This window comes from Trichoplusia ni, chromosome 7 (genome assembly GCF_003590095.1).
Source record: "Trichoplusia ni isolate ovarian cell line Hi5 chromosome 7, tn1, whole genome shotgun sequence".
NCBI lineage: Eukaryota > Metazoa > Arthropoda > Insecta > Lepidoptera > Noctuidae > Trichoplusia > Trichoplusia ni.
Genome location: NC_039484.1, coordinates 8,942,583 through 8,964,052, shown reverse-complemented (window position 1 = coordinate 8,964,052; position 21,470 = coordinate 8,942,583). Strand labels below are relative to the sequence as shown.

The 21,470-nt window shown below is 33.4% G+C and overlaps 1 protein-coding gene across 1 annotated transcript in view; it reads left to right on the top strand.

The window, feature by feature from the left end:
- The first annotated feature begins 351 nt into the window (after positions 1 to 351).
- Positions 352 to 21,470, top strand: part of LOC113496217 (G-protein coupled receptor moody-like) — a 100,907-nt gene continuing 79,788 nt past the window's right edge. The window contains exon 1 of the mRNA XM_026875382.1: positions 352 to 887. The gene's annotated coding sequence lies outside the window, so the exon portion shown is untranslated. The remainder of the gene's footprint in view (positions 888 to 21,470) is intronic.

Genomic DNA, 21,470 nt, shown 5'->3' with positions numbered 1-21,470 from the left:
CTTCATTCTACTTCTTCAAACAATCTCATTTAATTTATTTATCCCTTTAGACCATTGTTTGCAACATTTTCCTCATTGTTAAAAATGAGATAAAATCAACCCCTAAATTGAAGCAGCGCTCAACTCCTCGAACCTGAAATCCAACTCGAAAATCAGCAACAAATTGAAAAACCCAATAGGTTTTTTGTAATGAAATTAAATTTGTCCCAGTAGGTAATTGTATCTCCGATCCCTTTCGAACGGAGAGCACTTAACGCCGAGAACTCATCCCTCTAGAGTTGGTTGACCCCGCGCGAGCCTGCGTTTGATAAAAACGCCAGGAGGCCAAACCATGTGCTCGTATTTTCAGTATTACTGAAGGAAAGCGTCAGTCGGCAACGAGCCGTCGTCGACGCCACACGTTTCTACGCGAGCGTCTCAAAGCATCGCGCCGCGTAAATAACTTCGATACGTAACAAAAATAAAAATCTAAATTCACTTTTCGATATTAATACAATGAAATTTAAATACATTCGATAGAATTTGTGTAGTTTAAAAAGTAGTGGAAAGTTACTTTAGGAAAGAAACTTTTTGAAAAACAATTGAAATAAATTCAGTGCGTATTGAGACTCTATCTTCCTTGAAATAAGAACTTGTATTTCAAAACGAACGTTGTGGAGAGTTACTTGACACCGAGGCATTAAACGTGTCCGATGAAATATAAACGATCATGTGAGGACATAATAATGAATGTTTTGTTGATATAGTTTAGAAACAATTGATCGTCGGGACGTGTAGTGGTGATATAATTTTATGCTTTGACTGGCGGTTTCCTGCGAGGACTGACGGAAGTCGGCATGAAGAACTAGTGAAGCCAGATAGAAATAGAATCTTGGTGCATCATAACGGTAACTGAACATTTCATTTGTTTTCACTGAACATGATTGTTGTGGCAACAATGCCCGTTATGAATGTTTGCTGTGTTGGTAAACCCTTTGGCTTTGCTCTTGCGGTTATGAATCAAAACACTTGAGTTGAAGTTGTTTGACGTTTATAATGGAAATCAATACCGAGTTCGCATTCAGATGTTTTAGGAAACGTAGTTCGTGTAGGTGCAGATGCAAATTTCCTACTTATGCTTTAAGTATTGAATAAAATAAAACTGAGAAAAATAATATGATCGTCGGAATTTAAGAATTTAAAAATACTGGTATGTTCAAGAAACCAGTAACAATAAAATGAGTTTTTTCAGCGCAAACATTATTTTTCTAGTCTTCAAACCTATTTTAACAAAAGACTTAAAAAATACTTAATATTTGCGAAATAAAAACAAACATTCTTTCTTTTGTCAATCTTGTGAACAACCTTTTTGGTTAAATAAATATCGACTGACTATTATAGGTCGATTTGAATCTCTTGTTAGATAAACACAATACACTTTTAATGACTCCATCAAGTAGAGTGTATCTACCCTTACCCTGCCTCCCAGTGTTTATGTCATAATCATTATTAACAATTTTATGGCCATTGAATCGTCCTTTCGAACAAAAGACTATTTTTAGTAGCCATTACTTTTTAGGATAGACTTTATGTATGTATCATGTTCGATTATGTTGATGTTCAACGCTGTTTTGATTCTGCCATTCATACCTACACTATACAGGTAAAATTCGTGAGTTTGGTACGTTGCAGGGGGTAATTTTGGAATCTACTAAAATGATTTAGGATATTAAAAAAATATAAGTGTTATATCTAAGCTATGTTGCGGAAAATATCGCCTAGCCTATTAGGCACGATCTAAATATTTTGGTAAATAATTAATTTAATTTAAATTATTAGGAAAAAGAGAGCCTTATACAAATCTGCGGGCAACAGCGATTATTTATGATAATAGGTACATGTCAAGTTTGTGAGTCGCGTTTGGTTTAGTTTCTGCCCACAACGCAATTATCATAAGTAAACAAAGCGGTTGCGTTCAATAATTTCGCATTGAAATCAGATTTTTATTTGATTTACGAAATATAGAATTGAATACAAAAATTAATGTTTGTCTGGCATTTCGTTTCCACATCTACCGTTAGCATTTGTTGTAAACAAACAATTCAAAATAAATCTGATATTTTGAAACGAAAAATCAGAATATCCACATTTATGTATGATTCAAATCTTTGTAAATACATTTAACAAAATTGTATCCATTCTAACATACATTCATTTCCTAATGATTTATGTAATTATCGCTAGTACATCATATTCTGTTAAATTGTTCAAGTAAATATGCCTCAGGGCCTACGCAATGACTCCGTAATCACGTTGCTTTGCACATTTATATGATATGCCTTGTGTTTACATATTATTTGCGTATTTGGGAATTCGTTTTGCGACCTATATCTTACGTTGTCATAAAATATGAGCGTAATGTTATATGACTTCAATTAGACGGCTTGCTTAGGTTTTGAAATGTGACACGAAATTATTAATATTGGTCACGTTTTACATGTTGAGGTGCTCCTCCAGTTGTTTATGTATATATAAAAAGTTAAACCTTATTATACATTGGCAAATCTCTTTGTCAAAAACTAAAAACAAGAAGGTAAAGGTTACCAAATGAACAAAAATCCTCAAATAAATAAAATAAATGAGTGATTTAATCTCAGTTCGTACAAAATACACGGAGATTTAGATTGTTTACTTGTATATACCTAAAATAATGTAGTTAAGACATTCGGTCCTCACGTTTTGTGTTGGTTTTCTATTGTTGATGTTTAAACCTCTTTCTTTTTCCGATTTCTTTAATAATTGTCTATCATGTGGTGATCAAGGCTTATATGATAAATATGAAAAGACCTGTGGTCCACGACAAGACGTTTGAAAGCTATGTGTCTAGTATTGCATTCCATTGAAATTATTAATGAATGAAATTACGAATACCTAAACGTTCTGGTTCTGTTTCTAGTCAAACATTCATCTGTTATACACACTCAAGGGGGAGACAAAATATTGCCTTAAAATAACTTAGGTCGGGGTTTTTGTGATCCAAAAATTAGTTTCTTATTGCAAGTGTTCGTCTTATATATGATTTAGTTGTCTGGACACTTCTCCAACACAAGAATAAAAATAAAAACTCTGCAAACTTTATTATAACTAAAATAAACTAAACATTTGGTATAGAAACTGTTAATTGTAATATATCACTTCTATAAATTATATCATGTAATTTGAGATAGATTACCCACAACGAGTGTGAGAACTAAGTGCTATTATCATCAGTTCTATATTAAATTACCTCTGGGTAAAAATCTTTCTTCATTTCTCCTTATTTCGAGAAACGAACTCAATTAGCTTTCTTGGTATCCAATGGATTTATTGCATCGAGTTTTTAGTTTTTTTTAATCAGAACGATTCTTGAGTAAGACATTAATAAACTCTCGTTTTTCTTACCTCTTTAAAATTGTTAATTAATTTTCCGATATTTTTATTATTTTTTACCAAAGGGTCCCTTTTAGGGCCTGACCTAAGACTTCGCTGTCTGCCTGTCTGTCATCAAGCCTGTCCCATGAACTGTGATAGACAAACTGGTAGACACTTTTTTGTTTAACAGATGATTTAATAAAAACTAATTGTAAAAGGACGAGTATAGGCAAACGGTAGGGGTAGGTACAAAAAAGGAAATTTATTTCTCAAGTCGACTCGCGTCCGACTCGACTTGGTTTCTTCACTTTTTTTACCTGTTCAAAAGCTGGCTATTATATTTCGAATCATAGGATACCAAATTATAAGATTTGTCTCTATATTATAATTTCTAACTACTTACGACATGTTACAAGATACCTGTTTATTGCGCATAAATACCGCGTCCTATATCGCACGCTAAATGTTTTCGAAGCACATGAACATAAATTATTATAATAAATAATGTATACAAAATACATGAAGTAGTAAAATGTTATGTGTTTAATGCTCTATTTACTAAAATTATATTGAACTGGATTTAGTTTATTGCCGGAACGAAATTATACTGTGTTGATACGATTCTATCATTGGTTTGGCGTACTACGGGTTTAGGTAACTATGTTATAGAATCAGTTATAGCTTACATAGATTGTTTACCGAAAAAAAAACTGGTAAAATTCTGCCTTGGCCTTATTGTGCTTGGATGCACGATTCTGGTTGAAAAGGAAAGCATTGTAGATCTGATATGGCAACTTAAAGTATGTTACGTAAAAGATAATAGATTTTTCTAAATAATGGAAATATACGATTTTAGGGCCTGTTACTAACACTATATTATTGAGTTTCAAGAGCTTGGCCTACTACACTATAGGAGTGAATGTCTCTACCAGAACTGCAATAATATTAGTGTTTGCATCGCCAATATTATTTTAGAGTATCCTGAATGTACATGACAAGAGATATTATGATATCCAGGAATGCTTGTTCTGAGTCTGAGTATCTTCGTATATTTGACTTGAGTCCAGTAAGACAGAAAATTTAATTCCATAACGAGGAAGTCGTTTAAAAAAATCGTCAAGTACTACTGCTACTCCCTAAAATTTAATCTGCGTATTGTCTCAAGGACCTTTCTTTCCCACTTGATAAATTTAAGACAAAAAATAATAAAACATGAAAGCTTTAAATCCAATTTACTACGGTTTCATACGGTACAAATCCTACAAGTGTTTTAGAAGTAAACAGGATAAAGGTTACCCAAAGATTTCTAAGAAGCCTTTGCAATTGAAAAGGTTTTAACAAGCTTGGACTCACTTAGGTCAACATTTTGTAAGGTCAACCGATAAGAATGAATAGCTGATTTCTTCGGAACACGGCTCTTAATGTAAAAGTACCAGAATTTTAACAATTATGTTGATTTCCATTGTTGTGTTGAAGAACTCACCTGACCGTTGGACTGCCAATGTTGCAGGTTTGATTCCGGCACGACCTATCTCCTTTCGAATTAAAATCCGTAGTACTACCGAAAAAATAGCAATTCCTAAAAACGGTGAAGGAAAAGTTGGTGAGGAAACCACCTCCAATTTTTAAGAGTGTGATAAGTTGTCACACGCTACCGCGCTATTCAAAACTCTATTACAAGGTTAAAAAAAACACACTAGCACTTGATCAATGCCTGCAATAACTCTTTTAGAAGGACTGTTCTTAATGGACTCGACTGTACTTTCCTTAAAAGTCCCGTTTCCACAATAGCAATGAGCCCGAATAAAAACGAGAATAATATGTTCCGTCTTTTAAAATGTTTTAAAACTGAGCCTTAGCTAGAACATAACTTGACTCAAAGATTAATACTCTCACCAGGCTTTAATTACAATGTTTTTCTTTTTTCTCTGGCCCACTGTGTCCCACTGCTGGACAAAGGCCACTTGGAGCCGCAATGATTACAATGTTAACACAATTTCGTTTACAAGATACCGCGGTACAAATACCATTAACGTACTAACATTTATAACTATTGAGTATTCCTCTGATCGATGGCCGTTCTATTCTCATTTCGTACTCTACAACTGGATGGGTAACTGCTCCAAATATATTTGATTTATTGGCACCCACCGTACGGACGTGACAAATACGCTTTACGCGAAAATAAATAACATTTATTGTAGCTCTCGGCTTTGTTGTGATCTCGTACTATGTAGTTTTATCTTCATTTTAAATGTTCACGGATCAGCGTAAATATTATGTGTTATGAATAAACAATAATATGTTGCAACTGTACAGGAATATAATTGAATGATGTGTTTTCGTAATAAAGCTGAAGTACTTCTTTTATTTCTTGTTTTTACAAATAATATTCATTTTTTATTTTCTTGGCTTACTTTTCTTGATACATTTTGCAGCAAACCAGCTTACAACATCAATACTAATTAAAGGACAAGAAGAGTTTAATTTCGATAAACGAGCTTATCTACGCATAAACTTAACCAATTTCAATCTTTTGACGCCCTGACAAGTAACGATTAAAACGAAACATTTACAAAACCTTTGTAAAGTTCCGAAAGCGGTGCATGTTATCCGACGCGTCATTTATAGCCTACGCCACACGTTTGAAAATCTCTTAAACCAAACCTCGTAAAACGTTCTTTCGTTCGTTCCCTAGCTGCCTAGTTACTGTAATACTTGTGTGATATGAAACTACATTGTTTAGTGACAATGTATACATGGCATGGATTCGCGAAGGTTCGTAAGATTGTTGAAACCGTTGCTACGTCTGTGACGTTCTTTCATAAAACGTATGTATATACATTTCTTAGGTTTATTTTCAAATATCATTTAAATCACAAACTAATTATTTCCTAAAAAAATCGATTTCTCTTAAACGCAGACAAATAAATGTCGGATTTATAATGTTTTCTTATAATTATATTTCTTCTACAACCAGCAGCAGATCATAAAATATCTCATAACGAAATTAAATATTTTTCAGTGAGTTTAACAAAATATAATAATAATACTGCAACAAGTTTTAATGTTGCTGAACATTTCACACAGTAAAGTGAGAACTGTTTGAAATTAAATGTACAGAATAATGTGTTAATTTTAATTTAATATTACTTTGCAAGAAAATTAAAATTACAGAGCTTCATGGATACAAGACTTAATTTAAATAAACCCAGAGAACAAAACTTTCAGAAATTCACAAAACTGTAATCAAGAATTGCACCTTAACAAAAATAGCATGTCTGATGAAGAAAGTCTTTAACACAAATTAAATGGTACTTCGTAAATTAGTCTAGAAACTGTTTTCTTTAAATAAGGCTGACAAAGCATCACACAACTGCTAAAGTTTCGTGAACACGCATTAAAAGTTTTTGAAACTGCGGGTTACCTAGTAAGATATCGTTGTACAAATGGCTGTGGCTGATATCTGATTGAAAAAAGTTGACTGGTTCGAAAAAAGCAGATAACAGTGAGTCGGATTCACACACTAAGGGTGCCGCATAAGCTATGGCATGAAAAATATTTTTCTCGAATCGTTAGATGTGACAGCTTTCGCAGTTGATGTATAACTTGTGTCAGAGTTTACACCCCACAGACTTTATACGTGGCCTTGAATATAAAAATCAATGAATGCATCAATGATAAATGGAACGTGGTATAAAAGATGCAATAGCTATGGGGATACAATAAACAAAGGAGGATTGCTCTGGAAAACTGGTAACTGTCCGTCTATATAATGTTAACGAGGTGAAGGCTCTTGTGGTACTAGTTAGTGTAGAGATGAGGTACGAGTACGTTAGCAAGAATTGTTCCCTCTTTGTCGACTCCACGATTGCTGTTCACTTTACTCTCTTAACGTCGAGTTTCCTCAGCCCGTTTATATATATGCCGTTACGCGGAATTGTAACAATATCATAATTTTACGTAAGTATTTTTAATAGATACATATCATATTCAAATTTAATTACTATCATGTTCGAGGCTTCTATGAGTTTTCGTCGGAAAAAGAACAAAAATTATACTTGGGAAAGGCAACCCTAAAAGCAAGGTATTCGTAATATTGGTGTTATTTCTGTTCTGTTTTACAATTCCCCTAACGCCGCTGAATTTTATCATGATTGAAATTTATTTTAGTTTAGAATTTCAGACTTGAACTTATTGGCAATAACCGATTCATTCTATTCTAATATTGCAGTCGTCGGGATTTCTAATAAAAGACGAAATCAAATTTATTTCGCTTCAGATTTTACATGGATTGAACTTTGTCTGTTTATAGGTTGAATATCACACGTGTCTGTCAAACGGGTTCATAGAAATATGTCTAGACCGCGTAAACGTCTACGCCTCTGCGGTATTACTATTTATCAAAGACATTATGTTAGTGATTTCTCCTTTGATCTGTCTTGTAATTACACCTTAGCTTCCTTAATCACATAGTTAATACATGTAATACGAGTAAATGATAAATAAATAGATAGGTACGTAAATGTTGACGTAATTATTTATTACTTAAATTTTCACTTAGCTTTTAGCTTAGTTACATGTGTATAAATTGCTAATATGAGCAACTTTTGATCTTAAAATTTACAATATAAAAAACTTTATTTTGCTCTGGTTTCGTGACATAGGCAGTAAATAATATTTACCTTATTACCTCTCATAAGTTTTATGTTAATGTCGGAGATAAAGAAAAAAAATCTTATCTAAAAAATCAAACTAATTTTGCTTAAAATCGATTTCAATGAAAGAAGTCGATTTACTTTCGCGTCATAAAACCCTCGAGAAAGGTTCACAGCACGTAGGTGTCAATGTCATTTGACACCGCCAATACATAAAAAGAAAAAATATAGTAAGAATGGAGGGCTAATGAAAAGGTGTCTTTTACAAGTATATTTTACGTAAAAGTATTTCTCAAACAATACTACTTACTATATGTATAAGTAAATTAATGTTTCTTGAAATTTTGTAAATCTATGACTAGATGAGAATAAGGGTAAAGTTGACAACTATAAAAAAATAACTTTGTTTCTAAAGCCTAATTAGGTTTTCGGATTTGACCCTAAACCTTTCTTTTAATATAAAAAAGGAATGCCCTTTTTCAAATCAGATAACTTCTGAATACTCTCAGTGTCTTTACGTTGTATAAGAAGAAGGTCTCATTAAAACAAAGATGGTGGATTGAACCGGCGCATACAAGTTGGAAAACGCAGTACTTACCAAGTTTTGAAAGACAAAAGAGAGTTTTCCTCCGAGGTTGGAAATCGGACTTTAATAAAACAAAAATAAAGTATTAAATCGTTAATTTTTTTTACAATCACTATTTACATAGGAATCGCATACATAAGGTCCATGACCTAGTTTCCATAGTTTATGTTACACGAAGTTATGAAACTTCTGTAATTATATTATCTGATGAGCGTTACGGGAAATGTCGGCAGTCGAATCCAACTTTATCGTTCTCGTCGAATAAAGATGAATCAATAATCAGTTTAGCGATACTTCTGAATTGTTTATTGAATTTTTCGTACTATGTCGCAAGTTTTTACTTTCTTTTTAGGACCTCGTTGCCAAAAAAATAACGGAAACCATAACTAAACTGCGCTGTCTGGCCGTCACCAGTCTGTGTATTCCTTATATCATGATAGCTAGACGGTTATTGTTTGAGAACTTGTATTATATAAAAAAAAAATTGTATACGAATTTCGAAATGGAATTACGAACCCTCTTCGAAGTTTCATCTTTTAGAAAAAATGTGTCTATAATATGATGTTTGTTGTCACATGAAATGCATGTAACTATACTAACAAAACTAATTCTGATGTTGTTGTTACTACACAACAAAATGATGTCAATAGTAAAGAGAAAACTTCGTTCGACTCGTGACCCCACCGCCGCGTCAGCTTATGGTCAAGGATACTGTGGTTAAGGGCTCCGATAAGGTCCAAAACTAATCGGGATATCCCGATAAATAGGCGTGAGAAACCGTAAAATAAAAAAATGAGACGGCCTCACGAAAGTTATAACTAATATAAAAAGGAAAGTTTAAAGAACTCTTTCTACATAAAACATTTTGATAAAATGATGATGAAAATGACAACAATTCATAAAATGTTAATTAATAAAGTCTAATCATTTTATCGAAGCTTGACCCAACACCCTTTAAATTCCTGAAATCGTTATTATTGGAACTTTCAATTTAATCTAATAGGGCTCTTTGGGTAATTGAATAGTTGACATCACGGTGACACCATTCAAATTCGAGGTATCTGGGCATATTAGTTAGTAATGTTATTATTGAGGACATTTTCCTGCAATTTCTAATTATTCAGGTTTTCCGATCACTAAATACTTAATTGAAAATTGTTGTAATACCTATTGAAGTTTTGAAACGTTTGAAAGTAAGAAGTCACATCAAAGAAAAGATAACTATTCTCTATGCAGCTACATGAGCAAAGACCAAGTTTAACTAAATTTTCTCCTTCATAACAACATACCTTACCATACATACATTGTTGCATTCTTAGAATCTAGGATCTTACAAAACAACTAGTTATCAACTCAGTTAATGTACATTGTATAGGCCACTGAGTACGAGAGTGCATTGGAAAAATCTAGTCATCATTGATATGATTTTTCCAAAATTCTTTGACTTAGCAAACATTAGATCTACTATTATTTTTTAAGGTTGACCACAATATCTTAAAGTTTGCACACTACACAGCGTAAAGCGACCTTCTTTGACACAGCTACAATAATCTTACTAAAAAAAATTGGTGCTTATCACCCAGTACTTTTCAACAATTAACATATTATCACGGTCCACTGCTGGGCATAGATCTAACCGAACTTATAACTGCACCTATCTATCACTGCCTATATCCAACTCAGCGTTCCAAAACTACAATACCTGAACATATCGTAGTAGGTGTGTTACTCGACGTTTTGTATTTTAACATTGCTCTAACTTATGTAAAACGTTCACGGTCAGGGCGTCAATATAATGAGCTGTTGTGTGCGCTGCCTTTGTAGCTGCGAACATATTAAATTTCAACAGAGTTGACATGTTCCTTACTACGTAGTTCATGTTTGGCTTTATATAAAGAGGACCTGAGTCTCGGAGTTTAAATAGTCGTCGTGTATTGGATATCTACGTTACCATATACGAAACACAACAAATCGATTGGGATAAGTTTAATTTAGGTATTATTAAACACTGTACTTAATTTATCTTTGAATTTATAGCTTCTAATTAAATTAATATCTGGCTGGCATGCAAATAATTTTATTAGCTCCAGACACCGAGTGTTAAATTTACATTTAAGCAATACGCATTAATGAATGAAGCACCCACGCCCGCACATTAGTCTCAAATAAAGACCACAATAACTGCGATTATTTTTATCGTCCCAAATTAAACACTCGTTGGTTTTTGAAAATGTTTAACTATTTGGAATTACCTGGTTGAAGAGCTTGATAATGGAAAGAGGAAGGAGAAAAAAAAGGTCTATAGCCCAGGTCCATGACCCAGCAGTTGGTGTTTCCTTGCAGAGTATAGTTTTTAGGGCACTAACCATGTTTAGGAGAAGGCTAAAAACCCAGCATTTGATACGGAAGTAGAGGCTATAAAGAGCGGAGAATTTAAGTTATACAGCATTTGTATATAAAGTAGATCCATAGGAATCGTGTAAAAAACTGATGAAATTTTGTTTGAAACTATGAATAAGTTACAATCACTCTTCAATGAACTCTTTCAATTTTATAATCTGTCATCGCGAATTCCGGTTGCCGTAGTCATAAAGATGGTTGTCGAAATTCATTTGCTAAATTTGTTCCATACATGTAACCCTCAGTACCGCAAATCTCCTGACATTTAAACGGTTTTATTATATAACATGGTGAAACTTATACGTAACACTGAAACCTAAAGGGCAGTAGTACCTACTGTTGTTGGATAAATTAGCTCGCACCGGTCCTTGCACGTCACACGTGCTGTTTACACGTGCCCTTCTAGGAGGGAAATAAGGCTTTTTAAACAACATTAGCTCAGTACTAGGAACCCAGGTAATGTATATTTGTTTAGTTTGATTGTTAATTTGTTTTAGAAAATGGAAAACCTTTCAATTTTAAACCTTCAGTTTTTTTGTTTTAAGTAGTTGAGTAAAGGATTATATGTGAAAGATTTGTACATAATGTAGATCAACGATCAATTTAAGCTTTGAGGGGTTTTTTGAAACTTAAAATAAATGTGCATCAAATTATTATGATAATCTTAGTTGGATTTCCTAGCTGAGTACGTTAAGTAATTCCGTAATTTTCCCTTGTTTGCGATGACTAACTTCCATTTCGTTTAAGTAAAATAAGCTTTATTTCTTCGTCATTAAATGACAGTTTTTTAATTATAAATAGAAAATATACAACCCCTAGTATCGTACACCGCTTTTCCACACTTGAAATTAGTCAGTGTTCCTTTAGAATAACTAAGTACGGATGACAGATAAGATCCGTCATGTTGTTGAGAGTAATACTGGCACTCATCCGCGAAATGAGATACGACACAGCAGCATAATAGTAAGCCACTTACCTACCACCAACCCCTTAAAAGAAGAAAACTGCAATCGTGGAAAAGAGATGACGCTCTACGGTTTGTTGTGCGTCTCGCTTCTACAACTGCAATAGTCTTATTTGAAACAGTATTCGTAGGTCTTGGTTGAGACGACTACTTATTTCACGCAGACAACATAATATATTGTCACTCCGCTGAATACTTTAGTACAATATCTACGCTTGTTTGAAATTGTCAAAAACAAAAAAATGGTTTTCTGGTTTTGTTCGTATGGTTTTGGGGGCTATTTTTTTATTGTAATGAATTTGACAGCCCTTTATTCATCTTAAAGATCGAAAACTGAATTTCCACAAGGATTTATTTATTTATGACGAGGAGTTTGTCTGAAAAAGGTATTAGTATTGTTTTAGATAACTTAATCCTAAATAGGTACGCAAAAATGGCACAAAACGCACCATTGCTGAGCACAGGTCATCTACGGTACAGGGAGAAATCAAAACTAATTTTATGTAAGAGTTTCAAATGCCCTCAGATCTATTTTACAAGGGAGGGTTTTAGCACCCTCACTCTCGATGTCATCTCCAAATGTGAGCCGATTTTGATTTATGATTAAGGTATATCTCAGGGTCGCCGGGCGGGAACATATAAATTTTATGAACAAATTTCATTAGTAACGGTGGAGCATGGGAAATAAAGATTTATATCAGATAGCTCATCAACTGAAGCTGGGTTCCTTAACTTTATATTTTGGAATAGATAGAACTCAAGAGGGAATCTTCTACAGTCATTATTGCCAAATACTAGACGACGAACTAGCGTCGCCTTAGGGCACTTTTACGCCCATGTTAAAGACTTACTACATTAGTATTTAATTATAAAGTTACTATAGAAGCTTCGTTGGGGTTTTTTGCAAACCTAAAAATCACATAATTTATATGTAAACTATCAGCTTATGAACTATACATATATGTATCATGTAAGGTACTTACTAAAGTATTTGCTCAAATCCATATCAATGCCTACTTTAAGAAAAACATAGTTAGGTACTCTCATTCATGAATAGCTTTTATTGCATAGCAGTAAGGTTTAATTACAAATGCCATAACATGTTCTCTTCACAACAGTCATTTGTTTATCTCCGTTTTCATATATCTCTAGCAATCGATGATGATATCTCTCGGTGTAAATGGATTCCTATTCTGTTCTACATAATATGTACCAATATAACACTTTGTTTCGGGGCTAAAATCAATATTGTTACGAAGTCGTCGTCTGGTTTTCCAACTTAATGATTACTGTTTTTGTAAACTGTTTTTCTCTCTAGATGTATTTTTGTTGTATTTAGCTTTTTGACCAGGCGATAAATGCTCAATTCATTTGTAATTTATTTCTGTAGTCAATCTGTTGGTTAAGTCATATATTTTTATAGGGTAAGTTAACTTGATAAAATTTAGAAAGCAGATTTTTATACGGGCTGAAAAAGAATGCTTGGAATATAATGGACCGAGTTTTGCAAAAAAAAAATCGATACTTCTAAAACTCGGCACTGAGCAGTGACTATTTTCAGTAGCCTCTTGATGTGATCATCAATCCAATGAACACATTGTCGTTCAAGGAAAGATAGACGGCCCAAGACCACGTTAACCAAATTAAGTCTGTCGTAGCATAGAGGGTCCTTTGATTACTGCAGGATGAGCTCTAATAGAGAAAAGTGATACGCTTTCGCAACATTTATGACATTTGCCTGCACCGCTTCTACAATAGGAACGACTCCGTGATGAGTACGAAACAAACTAGATAAATTATATAGGCCAAAACTTTAAGTTTAATACATAGGAAGGTAATGCTAAAAATTCATTAAAAGACTCCCTTGAACTAAATACACGTAACCTAGACAGCCATAACACTTTTATTTGGTTCGGTTTTATTAGCTCATTAATATTTAAGTGCGTCAAGACCATTTTAATTAACAACGTTATGAAAGCGGTATTCCATAACATTACTAAAATTAGTTTCATATTTGCGTGACCTTTCAGTGGCTTGACGAGCAAATGCACTTTCCAGTTTATAATAGTATAATCATCGCGTAATTAATGCTTTAGTTAATTATGTTCAATTAAGAATTGTTTTGTAAAGAAGATTGAGTACTTGATTTTAAATGTACAAATAGTCTTTGAAGCTTGAAATGTGGCTTATTAGGACCTCTATAGATGTTTGAACCATTACGTAGACCTCACTCACCTTTCTTCAGATATCACGCATCCGTAACTAAGGCGTGCTTCAAAAGACGTGAAGCTAGGCAAAGTGGTGAAACAAACTCCTCGTGAGGGAAAAACAGTGTAAAAAGGTTCAGAAACATGTTTGGTCAATTCTCAGTTTGTTCCAAACCTCTGAGCAAAGGTAAACGTCAATGGAAACGCACCTTAATACTGCTTCAAATTTACTGTGTCATCAATGAGCTGTCATAATGAAAACGGTTAACTGCTTTGTCATTCAAATGATATTAATGAAATATAAACCGTCGTATGAAATGTTCAACCCTAAAATACATACACGATTAATAATAAACTATCAACGATGTTCACTTTCTTTCATCCAAGCACAGATTTAACTAATGTTCCTAAAACATCAAGTTAATCATTTCTTTACTCCTGCTATCGGAAGTCTTCGGTTTAAAAATAGTCCAAATAGCCCATAGTATCGATGTGGTTGGACGTCTATCATAAAACATACTAAGTTATGGCCGGCCACAAATAGCCGGAGAGAATAACCCGCGTCCGTTGTAGGGTTAAGTGTAGGTACGTGTTATTATTGCTCTAAATAACTTTTTTGTATTGATAAGGTTAATTAAGGTCTACTGTGACAATTTAATTAAGCATGATATTGCACGCGAGATTATCGACACTGGCGTTATTTAGAAAGTTTTTTTTCTCAGATGGTAAATCAATTTTGTTATGCTATTGATCATGTATGTATGATTTGAAACAGTTTTAAAAACAAAATATTTTAGTACTTTTGAAACTTACTTCAACGAGAAATATTCAGGCATCGTTAATACACCTAAAACCCAGCTAGATTGTTTAGACGTGACATTTAAACATTTCAAAAACATCAAATAAAACGAAAAGGTCAATGTCTTATTGAAATTGTGCTAACAAAATATTTTCACCACTCAATATAATCCGGGATAAGTCGGTTCAACAAAATTGGTAAAATAATACGGTCCATTAAATACCTAGATAAAGATTCAGTTGGTTCTTTACAAAAAAAAAATATAAATAAAATGGCTTACCAATTAATTGTATTTTGTTATAATATATCATTTCAACACTAATTATTTTTACTTTCAATACCTACACCTTTTTTCTAGGTTTATTTTGAGGCTGATTAAGGCTGCTTAAATAATAAGAGAGTAGTGTTTTATTCTGATCATGTGACGAAATCATAAAACGGTGGGGGAATGAAAAATAAAAACATAAAATAATTGGTAACTAATCAATATTTCTTTTAGGTTTAAAAAAAATATGACAAACAAATATGAATATGATTAAATCTGAGTTGTTTTCTTATTTGTTTGTCTAGACCGCAAAAGTAAAAGCGATTATTCTTTCAATGCCTTCCCCGGGGCGAAAAAAACTTCATAAGCATTCCCACTGGATAAAAAGGTTAACCATTATAAAATCCTTATCTTAAAAGAACAAAATCACTTATTCACAATAAAATAAATCGAGGACAGTCTAATGAGAGCGGTTTAAAAGCTCCTTCAATTGATTGGCTTCTAGCTTTGATGTTACATAAACGTTTGGATAAATACTGCTTGATTTAAATTCTCATAAATGCAAGCTACAACAAAAGAAGGCACTACTATAGTTATAGACGAGCCCTATTTCATGTTTTTATGACACTGTCTAACATTATTTTTTTAACCCGATCGATTTTTTCACTTTCCCGATCTTTGCCTTAGCTATCAGCATAATGAGTTTGTAAGGTGTAAAAGTTAAGGATGTAATCTACATATTCTATATTAGTTTGTCAAGTGATTTTCATTGCTTTGCATGGTTTCTGTTCATAGTTATCTCGACACTAAGAGAAAACATGATGCAATTAGAAAGACGAATTTGGAACCGTAATTCTTTACTTGTTTTTTATTAATATTTATCAACTAAGTGGCGGATTTCTGTTGTATTTATAAAACACGAGTAAATGCCCCACAGCGGGACAAAGAGACAAAGTTTTATTATAATCAAAAATGACTAAAAACATTAGCTAAAAACCTATCCAAAGATTTTCAGTGGCACACAAACTTGTTCAGTATATTAAGTACCAATTTTCAAAGGCTATGGGGCAAAGGGTGTGTCTTATAAAACAGGGTGAAACTTCAAGATTATCAAGGAGATAAAAATATATTTTATTGGCACTAGAGCGGCGCTACATCATAAGTTTATGGACAAAAACAAAAGATGTGGCTTCGTATAATAACAATATACGATAAAATTTCGAAAGGTCGCACATGTAAGGGCTAGGGTCACCACTTACAAAACTGGCTTGTTTACAATTTGTTCGTAAGTTTAAGATAAGATTGATGTTTAAAATATCAGAGCTAAGCTCTTACTATAAGCAGACTTTTCTTGATTCTGACCTGTTGCCGTTATGGTAGTGCTAAAGAGTTTAGAGTATTTGCATCATTTCACTTCCGCAATATATGTATATAATCCTGCTTTATGAGATCTTAAAGGGGTACCGGGCTTTGTGCTCTTTTTGTTTGATTTTTGCTAGATTGTTCGAGGCCATTACAAATAATTTTTATTTATGTAATAACCAGCACCCTTATATGCCGCATTTTGTAATGTTGTGTATTTTTACTATTTGTATTTACATCAATTATTAAATAAATAACATTACAATTAAAACTCTTTAGGCAGTAGCCAGAGCTAGTGGTTTTGAAGGCGTTTTGGCTTTGTTTTTTTTTGACATCATCTTTATAACTGGCATCATCGCGTGACAACCCTAACCCTTCCACGTTTACATCGTATCAAAAGTCGATACGAATAGTGAATATCGCAAACAAAGTGTTTACTGAAATCAGTATTCCAGATAAGCACTGTCCATAAAACACCGTCTACTGTCTTGGAGACCATAAAGTCTTGTTTCTATTTGTTTAACCTCGTAAACTTAACCCTTATTGTGTTTTCAAAGTCCATATATATCGACGACTATCTTTTAATGTTACGTTTTTTAAACGAAACTTATCTATTTATTAAGAACTTATTAGTAAACTCTTTTTAGTTTTAAACTGTTGTCGTTGTGGAAGCAAGACAGCGCTATACGGTGCATGTAGCGGCCTCTCACTTTTACGCAACAGATCTCTTTTTTATTTTAAAACTCGAACAGTTGCCGTTGTGGAAATGAGACAGTGCAATACGGTGCATATAGCGGCGTCTCACTTTCATGCGACAGATCACTTTTATAAACTCCCTTCCTATGCATGAAAAAGTTCGCTTTGTTGGTTACAAATCATCCTATTCGTTCTCCCAGACAGCAAGAATTAAGACAATACTCAGCTCGATTAAAAATCAAACATCAGCACTGTCAAAAAAAGATCTAGATAGCTTAACGTAGCTTTTCGTATTTTAATGAATACCGATCAATTAGTACCCTTTAATTTATAGGTGTCTGCCAGTAATTAACTCAGTACATATAAAGGTTGTTGAACTCCACACGGCATCTATACTGAATTTGAAGCGATAATGGCTTAATAACCTTCGTCAGCTAATGATAGGTTCAAGAATCTCCTAGGTTATCCTAACCATGTTTGCTCATGGAAAATAAATCCTTAGCGTTATTTAATTAAAGCTTAAAATACAGTGTCAACTATTTAAATAAGTCATTCTAATAACAAATAAAAGTCATTTTTTCTTTTCTATTGCTGCGTACGAAAACCTTAAAAACCCTATATCTAAGGCTCCACTTAGTAACCGCGTGTCACCAGGCTTTATTACATAAACCATAAACAGTAATAGATATTTGAAAATTTGACAAACAACGTATTTATTTGCCGCTAAAATACCAACTAGAAAATTAACAATAAGGTTAAGCAATGGTTGGTGAGTCCTAAATGTGATGGATGCCCAATTTGTTATGAAAATTTTGTTTCTATCTAGCCTATTTGTAAGGAACCTTCATTGTCACGAGTCCCTCTCCCACTGATTGGTTTATTAAAAGTCTATCTATGTTATATCTCGTAATTCAAAATGTAATCATTGCTTAAACTTTATTTTCCAAGTAGCAGCTAATTAAGGACATGTAAACAATTGCACACACGTGTTGAGCATTCACAAGAAACTCACGTGGGCTTTCTCGTTAAGAGTTATTTATATTCTTGGAGACAGATATACCTTAGTGTTTATATTTTGGTCATCAAATGTTATATATTTAACTTAGCATTTAGCATTTTGTTCTTAATCCCAGAATTAAACGTTTTGATGTGTGGATATTACCCTAAAACAATTGAATTGGCAATCCTAAAGCCATACCACAAGCTAGCATTAGACTGATAGCTTAACTTCAAGACGGTGTTATATCTATACTTCTATAGTAATATATTAAGATTTCAGGCTAACATCACGCTGCAACTAAAAGGAGCGAAGATACAATGGAAAATGTGGCAAAAACGGGGAAAAATAATAATCTTCGTGGGCTTCCGTTAAAAAATTACTAACTTATATCTTCTAACCACGCGGACGAAGTCGGGGGCAACAGCTAGTTTTGTATATAGATTTTCGCATCGGACGTTCAAGTATTCAGCTATAAGCATATAATACATCCTAAACACGCTGACTATGGATGTGGGACGTTATTATTCTATCGGAGCATACGAGAAATTCTTAGAAGCTTAAAGCTTATGCAAAGTACTGGTGAAGGTAGCTTATGGAAACGCTCACCCAACTTTGGACTAACGGAGTAACTCGACCGAACGTTTTGTATGTATACCGTGATGTGAACGCGCACCTGCTCTATTCACAAAGAAAACTGACAAAGCTGAGAAATAAATTCATTATATCAATTTTTGAAAACGGAAAGCTGGATGTTTCGGCAGACTAGCTTTTATTAAATGGGACTTGTTCAGCATGATCCTAGAAGAGAGAAGTTATGACAAAGATTGAAAAAACAATTAGTATTTCTTTGTATCAATAGGGGTTATTTGTAAGAATTACCCTTAATGAGGAGTGTACCTACTACAATCAATCTCTGTATCGTATAAGTGCAATAATAGTATACAATTATGACTACCGTTATTGCCCAAACCACGCTCTGCGCTGTTTTGTTTTGCACCAATCCATTGCTTTCCTGGCTTACAATCCTCACAGGAAAGTAAACGACGTCTCAGGGACTACAATAGGCCTCAAAGTTATTGCGGCAAGCTACAATTGAAGATTTTTATAACTAAACCAAAGAAAAACAAGATTTTCACCTAAGGTTGAAACCGTTTAAATAAAATAACCAGACAGCCGTTGTTCCTTAATAACTTTAATATATTTTACTCGTATGCCAACATTTACCTAACGACAGCTGGAAAAAAATGCTAACATTTTTATTTCAAAATTCAGGCAGAGGGAGCAATTTAATATAAGCACTTACATGTCAAATGTGAGAATGTCGAATAAAAATCTGTGCGGTATTGTGACTGACAGTCAAGCAAGAAATTCTCGGCGATAAAATATGAAATTCAGTAAGAACATGTGACCACATATTATGTCCAATTTTTCATAAGTTTTATATCTATAGATACAATGTACAGATTGTACATAACAATATGGTTTTGCTTAAAATATTTACAAACCCAATAGAAATGAAAGAAGAAATAAAATAAATGTCGAAGCCCTTGGTTTTTGTGCCGTATTAAATCACAAAAAAAGTATTTCGATTTTCACCAATAACTTAGAACTCGAATTATTTCATTCGCATTAAAAAGCGTTACACAACACCATTTTCAGCACAATTTCTGAATTGCCAGCAGTAAAATATCGACACCTTTATCCGAAAGTTTCAAGTTCATGCCTGTTTGTATTTGAAGGTTAAACGTTTAATTTTGTTTGAATTGAATTTCGGATATTGAATAAATCTAGTTGACTTTGCTAAAGGAAATTTTAATGGAAGTTTTCATCTCGAGGAATGGTATTGACACCTTGATATTGAGCCTTGTAAATCTCTTTTGGAATTATGAGCGGGTTGTATGAATTATTGGTGTTTGTTTTAAAGCGACAAAGAACTATCGTAGATAATATATTATTTAACAATTTTATCAGTCAAATTTCACAGTGTCTCTAAGAAAAGTTTTTGTAACTCTTTTGAACTGTTGAACAAAATATTATGGCAACAATAAGACGAGTTGTATTGTTGGCTTCAACAAAAATAAGAACAACAAAAGGCACCGCCAACGCAAGCTTTTACAATTAAATATATTTAGAGAGATCCTTTTACATCCTACTATTTATTTCGTTAAGATACCGCAATATGTTTCAAGGAATCTGCTGGCTTTGGGTCCGTTTTATCGTCCTAATAACCAAGTTAAACAGTAACTGAGTCGACCGCTAGGACATTTAGCTAGGCAACCCGAAGGCTTAAGTTTAAACGCCATTAAGCACTGATTCAAGTCGACTAGACTGGTTCGCCAGTGATGAATATTGATCACGAGACTAGGAGCCTGCCTTAATTGTCTTGCAGAGGCCTTCGCTGTGTAGAAGGGACGAAAATTGGTCGTCGATTTTGTCTCCTTCAGCTATCGTAACAAGATACTTATAAGAAGTAAACTTCCCTGAAGACAAATATTTGTTTCTTTTTCAAAATTGAGTTTTCGATGAATCGTCATCGTTAACGGTACAAAAAACATGGCGTCAATCCTAGACCATTGACATTTTGAACATGCGTTGCTTTTGATGGAATCAATTCACTTTCAGGAAGTGGCAAATCTGAAGAATCAAAAAGATAAAACATCGAGTTCTTTATTGATTTTGCAGATAATCAAAAATAATATAAGTTCTTCGCAGAAATTCCGAGAATTTAAGATTTATTTATTACGTTTACCAAATGCCTACTTCAGAGTAAGTTGTTTAATATTTTCATTTTACCGAAATCATCATTTCTTTTGTTTGTTTGGCAAACCTTTTTTTCAATATCCTGTTGTCTCTCGCAGTCATGATCTGAGAACTCTTTGTTCTCTATACAAAGTGGGTTGACTACACTTTGAGTAATCATAATCCTTCTCTTGCCTTGTTAGTCAAACAACAACGTCCTTCACTGAGATTATATATGAGTTTTAATATTCTCTTAGATAGAGCTACAGGTCAGCTTACACCGCGTTATAGTACCGATTTATCGTACTAAGAATATATAAAAAAAATGGTGTTATACATTCATTCACCCAATCTCTAAATCACTAGTTCTAGTCTCTATAAATCATATTTTTCGTTTCATCCTG